This window comes from Typopeltis vanoorti, chromosome 18 (genome assembly GCF_054136105.1).
Source record: "Typopeltis vanoorti isolate ZY-2024b chromosome 18, IOZ_Tvanoo_1.0, whole genome shotgun sequence".
NCBI classification, from domain to species: Eukaryota; Metazoa; Arthropoda; class Arachnida; order Uropygi; family Thelyphonidae; genus Typopeltis; species Typopeltis vanoorti.
In genome coordinates, this window is record NC_143566.1 from 91,821,663 (window position 1) to 91,834,700 (window position 13,038).

At 38.8% G+C, this 13,038-nt stretch overlaps 1 protein-coding gene across 1 annotated transcript in view; it reads right to left on the minus strand.

Annotated features, from left to right (window-relative positions):
- The window catches only part of kcc (solute carrier family 12 member kcc), an 831,023-nt gene that overhangs the window by 645,187 nt on the left and 172,798 nt on the right, over positions 1–13,038 (minus strand). The gene's annotated exons all lie outside the window — the stretch shown is intronic.

A 13,038-nucleotide genomic window follows, 5' to 3' on the forward strand; every position in this document is an offset into this window, starting at 1 on the left:
AGCGTCAATGGGAGGATAGTGTGTGTGTGTTGCCTCGTTTTGACAATTATGAGTTAAGTAGACGAGCGATGATAATGAATGATACAAAATGTGCAAAAAAAAAAAGAGGTCTGCAATTTGTTGATGTCTGGAGTGTGTTTGAAGGAAAAAGACAGCTATATGCAAGAGATGGGTTGCATCTGAACATAGAAGGTCATAAGCGAATGAAGAAGTTACTGTTTTCTGAATATGCCGAAGTAATTGGGCAGGGAAACTCAAATTGCGAAGGTTGAGTGTAAGAGGGAGAAACTTATGCAGTGAATGTATATTTGTTCATCCTTTTTTGTGGAATAAATTCCAGAATAGAGTGGATAAAAATCGGCATGGGACTACTGAAATTAGTGACATGTATATCAGTTCTGTAGCTGGTACAAGAACTAAACACATTGCTAAGGTGTCCAAGATTGCACATAGGATGACTTGGTTATTGAAGAACACGCTTATATCCAGAGATAAAGAGGTTATTATTCCCCTTTATAAGAACATATTGCAGGGGAAAGATGTTAGCAGTGCATTGGATAAAATCAGCAGGTATCTGAGGAAGGCAATATCAGAATGTATTCCCACACAGGAAGACAAACAAGGTAGGCGTTAGATGGATGATTAGTAGTATCAAGCTTGATATGCTAAAAAAGAAATTATTATGGAGAATTTACAAGCAGAAAGGTGATCGGTACACCTATGAGTAGTACAAGGCTCAAGCTAGGAAGGTTACTAGCATAGTAAGAAAATCTAAATCAGATTATGAGAAGACCATAGCCAAAGTGATCAAGGGTAATCCCAAAGAGTTCTTCTGCTATATGGCAAATAAAAGGAAGAATGACTTTGGAAGGATAACCTTAGTGGGTGCTGATGGTATTGAGGTGACCAATTCAGATGCAATAGTAGAGTTTCTGAATGATCACTTTTCAAAAGTCTATCACCCAATTGAAGTTAAGAAATCAGAGGTACTTAGTATATTGCAGAATTTAAATGTAAACACTGCTGTAGGTTTAGATGGAATATCAGCTCGGGTGTTACGTGAATGTGCAAAGGAAATGTCAACGCCTCTTACTTGGTTATTTAACTTAAGTTTGAACCTGGTATGGTCCCTAGGGGAATGGAAGGAAGGCAAAGTAATTCCTATGCATAAAGGTGGCTCTAAGACTGCAGTAGTTAATTACAGACTAATCACCATCTTGGGAGTGGTGGTAAAAGTATTGGAAAAGTTGGTTAAAGACAGAATTCAAAAATGGGTGGATCAGAATATGATACTCTATATAGGCCAACATGATTTTGTTAAAGGTCAGTCCTGCCTTAGCAATTTATCAACTTTTTATAATAGAATGACATCTGAGTTGGACAAAAGAAATGGCTACAGAGTGGTACTTCTGGATTTTGTTAAGGCTTTTGACAGGATACCCCATGGAATACTGTTGTGCAAATTGGAACAGATGGGAATGGATACTAAACTGGTGATATGGATAAGAGAATGGCTCAGGGAGAGATACCAGAAAGTGGTGTATGGATGAGCAGAGTCCAGGATGAGGCAAGTGACCAGTGGTGTGCCTCAGAGCTCTGTGCTTGGTCCGTTATTGTTTAATTTGTACATAAATGATATAGGAAATGGCTTGAAGGGAGATATTCAGTTGTATGCTGATGATGCAAAGTTGGGTAGTGCAATAAAAAAAAAAATCAAGCTGATGTTGAGAGTTTGCAGGATGATTTAAATAAGCTTGCGAAATGGGCAAAAGGTAATGGATGTCAGTTCAATGTGGAAAAGTGTAAAGTTATGCATTTTGGGATTTAAAAGATTACCAGCTGTGTACTACATTGATGGAACGGTACTCCAAGAGACTGATCAGGCTAGGGACTTGGAGGTGTTGGTGGATAGGGAGATGAAGTTCAGCGGACACATTGCTAAGGTGTCCAAGATTGCACATGGGATTACTTGGTTATTGAAGACCACACTAACATCCAGAGATAAAGAGGTTATTATTCCCCTTTATAAGGCATTGATACTTCCACATCTGGGTTACTGTGCTCAAGTCTGGTTACCTGGATTCCTTGGAGATGAGAAGGTTGTGGAGAGGGTTCGGAGGAGAGCGACTAAGTTGGTGGGTGATGTAAAAAATGCTCCCTACATTGATAGATTGAGAACTTTTGGAATGCAGAGGTTGGTTGATAGGCAAAGAAGAGGGGATGTGATAGAAACATTTAAATTACTAAAAGATGGTTATAAGATTGATGCAGGGGAAATATTTCAGCTGTGTGATTGTGATGGAAGAACAAGAGGTCACCTGGAATTTAAGGAAAAATGTGGTTAACAAGGGTGTGAGAAAACTAGATTTTTCACTGGGAGGGTGGTGAATGAGTGGAATGCATTGCTGATTCAGTTGCGAGTTCTTCATCTGTAAATGAATTCAAGAAGCGATATGATAGATACTGTTTTGATAGTTTGGGTCTCCCGCGATGAGTCTACTGACTCCATGGAGATACCTGTAATAATAATAATAATAAATAATAATAATAATAATGTATAATTACACAAATTCAAAAATCAGTTCTTGCAATGGAAATAGTTTTTGTTCATATTAAGAAAGTAAGGTTTAAATTAAAGATGCCAAGAAATTACATTCTCGGTTTTTATCCAAGTGTAAGCAAACAAAGTTTGCACGTGAAGTAACTTCCCGACTGGGCAACTCATATATAGAGGCTAAGGACTTTGCATCACTTGCCATAGTATTCCATAATGCAGTGGTTCTTAACCTGGGTGGTAGTGCCCCCTGGGAGAGCTGTGAACTCTGAGGGGGCAGTAAGCGTTATAATACTACTAATATAATAAAAGCAAAAAATTCTGTATTTAATCTAGCATCCCTATTGATATTGTATGTTTGGCTACACTGTTCAGAATATTGTAGGTCTGGAAATACTATTCAAATTTATTTGTTACGTATTTTTTAGAATTTTTACATTGAAAGTTAAGTAACTGGGCAACTTTTTGGTCTGAATTTTCTACATTGAAAATAATTAATTTGGGCTATTTTTAGCAGAATCCACTACTTTTATAAGTTTTATCTGCTACTTTTCTTAATGCATATCTGACAACCCTGGTTTGCAGCCTACATCTAGCTCATGGCATCTTGTAGCACACTTCGCCCATTAAAGCAAAGGTTGGTCGATTGATTTGCAAAATGCAGGCAGTTGGAGGAAATAAGTACATTAGAAATATCGATATCCGACTTTGTTGCTCCAGGAACGGGGAATGAATGTAGGAAGACAAGTAGTATGATAGGAGAGAATGAAAAAAAGATATATATGAATGAGAAAATAATAGTTGATAGTGTGGAAGGTGTGAGTGACTGTGAAAGTTTAAGAGATGGTTTTGTTTGGGATAGTGAATTTAGATTAAGAGTGACTGACCTGCAGAGGGAGATAGATGAGTTGAAAGAGGAGGTGGAATGTCTTGTGAATGAGAGCAGAAGTATGAAAGATAAGATTAGGAGAATGGAAGAGATAAATGCAAGGCGAATCAGAGTAGGAGAGAGAGATATGGGGTTGCTAGAAGGGGAGAGAATGGAAACAGTAGAAGAGAGGAAATGAGAGAGAGGTATGGGAATGCTAGCAGACGAGAGGATGGAAACAGTAGGAGAGACGGAATGAGAGAGAGATATGGAAGTGCTGGAAGTGGAGAAAATGGAAACAGTAGGAGAGAGGGAATGAGAGAGATGTATGGGAGTGCTAGAAGAGGAGAGAATGGAAACAGTAGGAGAAAGAGGTATGGGAATGCTAGAAGAGAGAATAGCAGTAGAGGAGAGGGAATGAGAGAGACCTATGGGAATGAAAGAAGAAGAGGGAATGGAAACAATAGGAGAGAGGGAATGGTAAGAGGTATAATGTATGGTGACTCAATGATCCGTGGTGTTCAAGATAGGATGAGTGAGGAGTGTTTTCCAGGAGGAACAATAGAAAGGGTGGCTATGGCAATTAAGAGAGGTGAAAGGGTGGATGAGATGATTGTGATGGTAGGAACGAATGACTTGAGTGGTAATGTAAGTCAGTCAGTGAGAGATATGAGATTTTTGCTTGAGACAGTGCAGAAGAAGACAGAGAGAGGGAAAATAGTGTGCCTGTTGCCTACGTATGATAATGATGAGCTGAGCAGAAGAGCGGTGATATTGAATGGCATAATAGCGAGAATGTGTGACAAGAGAGGACTGGTATATGTGGATGCTTGAAGTGCGTTTGAGGAAAGAGAGGATTTGTATGCGAGAGACTATTTACATTTGAATGAGGAAGGACGTAGGCATCTGGAGAGATTGCTGTTCTGAACGAGTCAGTGTGTCCCAGGGAGGATGATAGCAGGGGTGGCCTCTTGTGGGAATGGATACTTGGGAGAAGGGAGACGATGTCAGGTAACACTGAGCCCAGTGGAGTCTAGAAGGGATAATGCTGGGTATAGAAACAATGGATTTATATGCTTTATACTAATGTCAGGAGTATCCGGAATAAGGGAGTGGAATTGGTGGCTCAGATAGCATCAGCCTGGCCAAAAATTATTGCGATCACTGAGACGTGGTTGACAGAAGGGGATATAACAACAGGAATAGAAGTCACTGGGTATAGCATTTTTCGTCAGGATAGGAGGGGAAAGCGTGGTGGTGGGGTACTGCTTATGATAAGTGATGACCTATGTCCTCTAAGAGTGGAGGCTTTGGAAGGAAGTGAGAAATGATTTTGAGAGCATATGGTGTGAGGTAGAGGTAGGCAAGACAGGATATTTAGTGGGGTGTTGCTACAGACCCAGGAGTACAGAGGATGGGGATTAGGAGATGTTTAGACAGCTAAGTTTGGCAAGTGCAAGAAGAATGATTGTTATGGGATATTTTAACTACAGTAGTATAAATTGGAGAGAGGAAGATGCATGTAGCAATAGGGGAATGGAATTTCTAGAATTCTTGAGGGACAAATGTCTTTTGTCATTTGTTCCCTCTTGTTCCCTCTGTTACTCAACATGTAACAGAGGGAACAAGAGGTTCAAGAGTTTTGGATTTGGTTGTAGCATCAGAAGAGTTGATAATAACTGAGTTCACATCTCTCCCACCAGTTGGAGAGAGAGTGACCATATGGTTTTGACTTGGAAAATGAATAGACATGCAGGAGTATCAAAGAGACGGGAACTTATGTGGAATTATTATGCAGGTGATTATAATAGTCTTAGACGTCAACTTCGGGAAGTTTCATGGCGGAAGGAATTGGAATGCCGGGATATCATTAGTGCGTGGGAAATTGTGAAAGAATATTTGTTAGCAGCAATGGTAAGTTATATACCACGAGTGAAGAAGAGGACACAATTTGGAGTAAAGTGGATGACAAACAATATTAAACAGGAATTGCATGCAAAAAAGAGGCTATGGAAGAGATATAAGGAGACAGGTGAAGAGAAGATGAATGAAGAATATAAGACACAGGCCAGAAGAATGACTAGTGTGGTAAGGAAAGCGAAACTGGAATATGAGAGGAGATTGGCCCTAAGATCCAAAGAAAATCCTAGGGAATTGTTTAACTATGTGGCCAGTAGTAGGAGAAACGACTGTGGAAGAATGATATTGTGGGATAAAAATGGAAATAGAGTGACTGATGCAGAGGATATAGTGGAATTGTTCAATGAACACTTTATTGGAGTATTTCATTCTAGAGGAGTCAGTTTTAATGCTAGAAGGATAGGGCTGGTTCGAGGTTCAGAGGTACAGGAGAAGAGTGTGTTTCAGATACTGAGTACTCTGGATGTCAGTAAAGCTGTGGGACTGAATGGTATTTCACCACGAGTTTTGAGAGAATGTGCTAAGGAACTGACAGTGCCTTTAACCTGGCTTTTAAATGAAAGTCTAGCTTTGGCAAAGGTGCCCAAGGAATGGAAGGAAGGTATTGCATAAGGGTGGTAACAGACTGGAAGTGTCTAATTATAGGCTGTCTGTGTGTCATCAGTAGTTGTTAAGATCTTGGAGAAAGTAGTGAGGGATGGTATACAGCATTGGGCAGATGAGGGTAATGTTATCTGTGAGAGTCAACATGGATTTGTGAAAGAGTGCTCTTGTTTAAGCAATATGCTAGCCTTTTATGATAAAGTTACAAGAACATTAGATGAAGGAAAGGCATATACTGCAATTTTCTTAGACTTAGCAAAGGCATTTGACAGGCTGCCACATGATAAGCTGATATTTAAGTTGCAACACATGGTTCTGGATGTCAGATTGGTCAACTGGATTCAGGATTGGCTGTCTGATAGGTATCAGAGAGTTGTGTATGGTGGAGCAGTTTCAAGGAGGCAGAGGGTTACAAGTGGGGTCCCACAGGGCTCAGTACTAGGACCTATACTGTTTAACCTTTATATTAATAACATTGCCAGTGGACTGCAAGGGGATATTCAGTTGTTTGCGGATGATGCGAAGCTGGGAAGGATTATTATTAATACTGCAGATGTGGTAGCCCTGCAAGAGGATTTAAATAAGCTAGATAGATGGGCAAATGAATGGGGGAGGGGGTTGGTTTAATGCAGCAAAATGTAAGGTCTTGAGGTTTGGGAAACATCGATGGGATGCTGCATACTATATGGGAGGAGTTATACTGGAGGAAGTAGGGGGAGACAAGAGATCTGGGGTTGATGATTAAAAGAAACCTGAAATTTAGGGAACATATTGCAAAGGTGGTGAAAGTAACACAGAGGATTTCTGCAATAATGAGAAGGACAATGACCTGCAGAGATAAAAGGGTTATCATTCCGTTGTATAAGTCTCTGATTAGACAACACTTAAACTATTGTTCTCATATTTGGTCCCCAGGATTTGAAGGGGATAAATTAGCTGTGGAAAGGGTACAAAGGCGGATAACAAAGATGTACAAAGATAACAGGACTGTACCATGTTAGTTATAAGGATCGGCTGAGGGAATATGGACTGCAGAGTTTGGTGGATAGAAGAAGGAGAGGTGATATGATTGAGACTTTTAAACTGTTGAGAGGTGGTTACAGGGTTGACACTGGGGAGTTCTTTCACTTTGTTGAACAGCAGGAAGGAGTGATGACAAGAGGCCATCCCTGGAAGTTACGAAAGGAAACTGTTTGCAAGAGGGTGAGGAGTGGTTTCTTTGCATGGAGGGTAGTTGAACCATGGAATGTATTGCCTGATGGAGTGGTGAGAGAGAGAAAAGTAAATGAGTTTAAGGAGTGGTATGATAGACTTTGTGTTTCTTAGGTGGGGACCTCCCCTCGATGAGTCTTTTGATCCAGGGCCTGAATAATAATAATGATAAAAATAATGATTATTATTTATTGACTTATTGCTGATATTTCGCTGGTGTTATAACCAGTATCTCCAGAGCACAAAACACAGTTTTTCACAGTATGCGAGACTACAACAACATGATGTAATAGTGGGACTAGTTTGAAAAATTGTAGCAACAACACAAAGACTAAGGTCCTAATTAGGCGCCCTCTGTGCAAAAAAAAAAAAAAAACAGAGAGAGAGAGAGAGAGAAAGCAGGTATTAGTTATTTTTGTAATAGATTTCAAGGTGTGATATGAACACAGATGATTAAGAAAATAACTATTTATTAACTTAAAAGCTAATATTTCGCTGGTATTATATCCAGCATCTTCAGGGCACACAACACAAGCTTCGTTACAAATGCAAAATGCAAAAATTGTAGCAACAACACAAAGACTAAGGTCCTAATTAGGCGCCCTCTATGCAAAAAAAAAAAAAAAACAGAGAGAGAGAGAGAAAGCAGGTATTAGTTATTTTTGTAATAGATTTCACGGTGTGATATGAACACAGATGATTAAGAAAATAACTATTTATTAACTTAAAAGCTAATATTTCGCTGGTATTATATCCAGCATCTTCAGGGCACACAACACAAGCTTTGTTACAAATGCAAAATAACCACAATCCGGTGTAACGGTGGGGCTAGTAAAAGTAATTGAAGCATGCAACACAAGACTAAAGTCCTAATATGGCGCCATCTAGGTTTAAAAAAAAAAATTAGCTTTTAAGTTAATAAATAGTTATTTTCTTAATCATCTGTGTTCATATCAAACCGTGAAATATATTACAAAAATGTCTGACAAACACATAAGCCTCTCCATGCATATAAATATTCTTCACGGAGATAACATCGTACGTAAGGCATGACAATATGGTAAGTGGAAAGTAAAATTGGCACGGCAACTGAACAGGTTAGCCATCTTAAAAAGGTGCCGAGATACCAATTTGATACCAAATTGTATGAAAATTAGGAACAAGTTTCACTCGGCCAAAGCCCAACGTATTTATAAAAGGGCGAGTTTAGCACTCTGACAAACACATAAGCCTCTCCATGCGTATAAATATTCTTCACGGAGATAACATCGTACGTAAGGCATGACAATATGGTAAGTGGAAAGTAAAATTAGCACGGCAACTGAACAGGTTAGCCATCTTAAAAAGGTGCCGAGATACCAATTTGATACCAAATTGTATGAAAATTAGGAACAAGTTTCACTCGGCCAAATCCCAACGTATTTATAAAAGGGCGAGTTTAGCACTATTATGAGAACAGGTATATGCTACTTGCCAAGAACTTTCAAAAATAAATTCCTCATCTGTGTACTACGTGATATATTATCGGACATTTTGAACCCGGAGCTATGGGATATCTTGGGATATATAGAATCTCCGATTGGACTGCCAATAAAGAATTCGCTAAAGTTAAAAACCGACACTGGAACTACGCAGCAGCCATAATTTCATCAAGATAGCAGTGTTGTGAACCTATCATCGACAACCTTATCCAAAGAGGTCACGAGTGCATTAAGTCTTGGACACAATTTTGCCTTTACTCCTAAAATTGTGCCTAAAACCAAAATAATGGCTTCCGTTGAACGCGGGATTTACTACTTGCCTCCAGCTATAGCCAATAATATTAGGTTAGACGTGGCCAATATCCTTATCCATTCTAAGCCTCCCAAAAATAATATCTCACATAAAGAAATAATAGCTCTAAAAGAACTATGCAATAATAACCACATTACAATAACAAATTCAGAGAAAGGTAACGCCACTGTAGTAATGGATACAACAGAATATGAAAGCAAAATGCATACACTGCTCCAAGACCGGTCTACATATCAAATCATAAATCGAGATCCCACCAACTCTCAAAAGAATAAGGTGTGCAAGTTATTGAACAAAGTCACTTCCTAGCCAAAAGAAATTGTCAAAAAACTCAAACCCTTGTACGTTAAAACACCCAGAATATATGGTGCTCCTAAAATACACAAACAAGATACACCTTTGCGTCCTATTGTAGATAGTATAAACAGTCCTACATATAAACTAGCTAAACATTTAGCCAAATTACTAACCACTTACATAAACAATTCTTCCTCTTTTGTTAAAAATTCTACCCACCTAAAAAGTATTTTAGAAAACCACACCTTAAATAGTTCAGACCTAATGGTGAGTTTTGATATCACCTCATTATTCACTAATGTACCACTGATTGAAACACTTAACTTACTAAATTCACAATTTCCCCCAGATATATTTCGGCTATTTAAATTCACAGTACAGGCAGGTTATTTTACTCGGAAAGGGAAAATATACAAACAATTAGATGGGACAGCTATGGGTTCGCCCCTTTCTCCCCCCTTAGCCAATTTCTACATAGAACATCTGGAAAAATTAGCTATCAACACAGCCACTCTCAAACCTAGTCTCTGACTACGCTATGTTGATGATGTGTTCGCTATTTTGCCACATGGCCCAAACACATTGAATACATTTTTAGTGCATCTAAATAGCCAGCACTCTAAAATCCACTTTACAATGGAACTAGAAGCCAATGACTGCCTACCTTTCCTGGACACATTGATCACACGTCTTCCAGAAGGTTCCTTATCATTTTTGGTTTATAGAAAACCCACACATACAGGGAGATACTTACACAAACAATCACACCATCACCCTTCTCAACAATATGATATCTTAACAATACTAACCCACAGAGCTAGAGCAATCTGTTCCAATGACATTGCTCTCACTGCTGAACTTTCTCACCTACGACACACCTTCTTAACCAATGGTTATAATCCCCATAAAATAGATAACATCCTAAATGCTACCCAGAAATCCCTTCTATCTACCACAGAAGACTACGACAAAACTATCACCATCCCATACATTAAAGGCATCTGAAAAGATATCTAGGGTGCTTAACAAACACCAACTACGCACAGTATTTAAACCTTATGTAAAATTAGCAACTCTCATCCGTTCACCTAAGGACAAATGCACTCCTTTATCACATCCAGGAGTCTATGAAGTGCCCTGTTCTTGTCATCGAGCCTACTACGGACAGACAGGAAGAATTGTGGACATCCGCCTCAGTGAACACAAAAAATATATCCGGCACTTTTGCTATGGCAAGTCGGTTCTGGCAGACCATGCTTTGGATACCCCAGCACACAGGATCAATTGGAAAAAAACAAAAGTACTGCACAGAAGCTTATACAAGCCAGAAAGATTGTTCCTGGAATCAACAGAAGCTTTAAAACATACTCCAAACCTTAACAAGTATGGCTATATAAACCTACCAAAGATTTGGGAGACAGTCATCTTAAGACCAAATTAATATTTATTACTTTTATTTTATTTCATTTTTTCAAACTTTCTAAGACTATCGACTACTATTTCAAAACTTGGAATTTTTTTTTTTATTTTAAACCTAGATGGCGCCATATTAGGACTTTAGTCATGTGTTGCATGCTGCAATTACATTTACTAGCCCCTACTGTTACACCGGATTGTGGTTGTTTTGCATTTGTAACAAACTTTGTGTTGTGTACTCTGAAGATGCTGGATATAATACCAGCGAAATATTAGCTTTTAAGTTAATAAATAGTTATTTTCTTAATCATCTGTGTTCATATCAAACCGTGAAATCTATTACAAAAATGTCTGATGAACACATAAACCTATCCACAGGTATTAGTTATGTCTTAAGATGACTGTCTCCCAAATCTTATGCAAATTTATAGCCATATTTGTTAAGATTTGGAGTATGTTTTAAGGCTTCTGTTGCTTCTAAGAACAATCTCTCTCTCTCTCTGACTTGTAAAAGCTTCTGTGCAGTACGTTTGTTTTCTTCCAGCTGATCCTTTGTGCAGAGGTATCCAAATCATGGTCTGCTAGGCCCGACTTGCCATAGCGATAGTGCTTAATCACACGTATTCCAGATGGTTCCTTATCATTCTCAGTTTTTAGAAAACCCACACATACAGGGAGATATTTATACAAACAATCACACCATCACCCTTCAGAACAGTATGGTATCTTAAAAATGCTAGGTCTGACTTGCCATAGCGATAGTGCCTAATCACACATCTTCCAGATGGTTCCTTATCATTCTCAGTTTTTAGAAAACCCACACATACAGGAAGATATTTACATAAACAATCACACCATCACCCTTCTCAACAGTATGGTATCTTAAAATGTTAACCAACAGAGCCAGAACAACCTATACCAATGACAATGCTCTTGCTGCTGAACTGGCTCACTTATGCCACACCTTCTTAGCCAATGGCTATAATCTCCATAAGATAGACAAAATACTAAATGTTCCCAAGAAACCCCTCCCGCTATCCACTATGTAGAACTACAATAAAACAAACAGACCGTTTGTCAAATTAGCAACTCTCATTCATTCCCACCCAAGGACAGCATCTCTCCTTTATCACATCCAGGAGTCTACGAAGTACCCTGCTCATGTGATCAAGCTTTACTATGGTCAAACAGGAAGAACTGTGAACATAAAAGATACATCTGGTACTATCGCTATGGCAAGTCGGGCCTAGCATACCATGCTTTGGATACCCCTGCACACAAGATCAACTGGAAGAAAACAAAAGTACTGCAGAGAAGCTTTTACACATCAGAGAGATTGTTCTTAGAAGCAACAGAAGCCTTAAAACATACTCAGAATCTTAACAAATATGGCTATATAAATTTGCCTAAGATTTGGGAGACAGTCATCTTAAGACATAACTTGTACCTGCTTTCTCTCTCTCTCTGCTTTTTTTTTTTTTTTTTTTTTTTTTTTTTACATAGAGAGTGCCTAATTAGGACTTTAGTCTTTGTGTTATTGCTACAATTTTCAAACTACTATTTTTCAAAGTCACAACTTACAACATTACTGACCTAAGGGCTGAAGCAAATGCTTTTCATATTCTCCGCTATCTGGAGAGAAACTTTATGAGCTAATTGCTCGCCCTGAGTGGGCTTGAAGATTAGTCCTCAGTATTGTAGTTTAGGATGTCTTTTGGTCTTTTATGTTTGAAATAATCCGTTGTGTCATAATCCGCAGCCAGTTGAGTCAGTTTGTTAGGGTGCACAGATGCTTTTGAGAAGAATTTGGTTGCTATAGTCTGCATGAAAGTGTAAATATAGGGGACATTTGTGTCCCAATGAAGTTGCACAGTTCGTACGAACCATGGGGTGTTCAGGATCATTCTGAGACACCCATCTTGCACAGGTTGCAACTTAAGAATATTGGTATTAGCGGTATGGCTCCAGGCCAGAGAAGCGTAGGTGAGTATTGGATGAACCATCAATTTATATATGAGTAGTTTGATTCTGGTGCTCAGCTTACTATTCCTGTTAATTAGTGGATAGAGTTGGGCTATGATTTTTGACGTTTTTACACAGAGAGTCTTGATATGGAAGCTGAAAGTCAGTTTTCTGTCTAATAGTACGCCAAGATATTTGATCTCAGTTAGCCATGGAATTTTTGTGTTAAATAGGAGGATGTCTCCTTTAAGAAGCATTAATCTTCTGGAGAACAGCACAGCTATGCTGGTCTGAGGATTCACTTGGAGTCGCCATTTGGCGAAATATTGTTCGATTAGCAATAGGTTTTCCTGTAGTTTCTTGATGACTAGGTACGGCTTTTAAAGATCTGGCTAATATCGCTGTATCATCT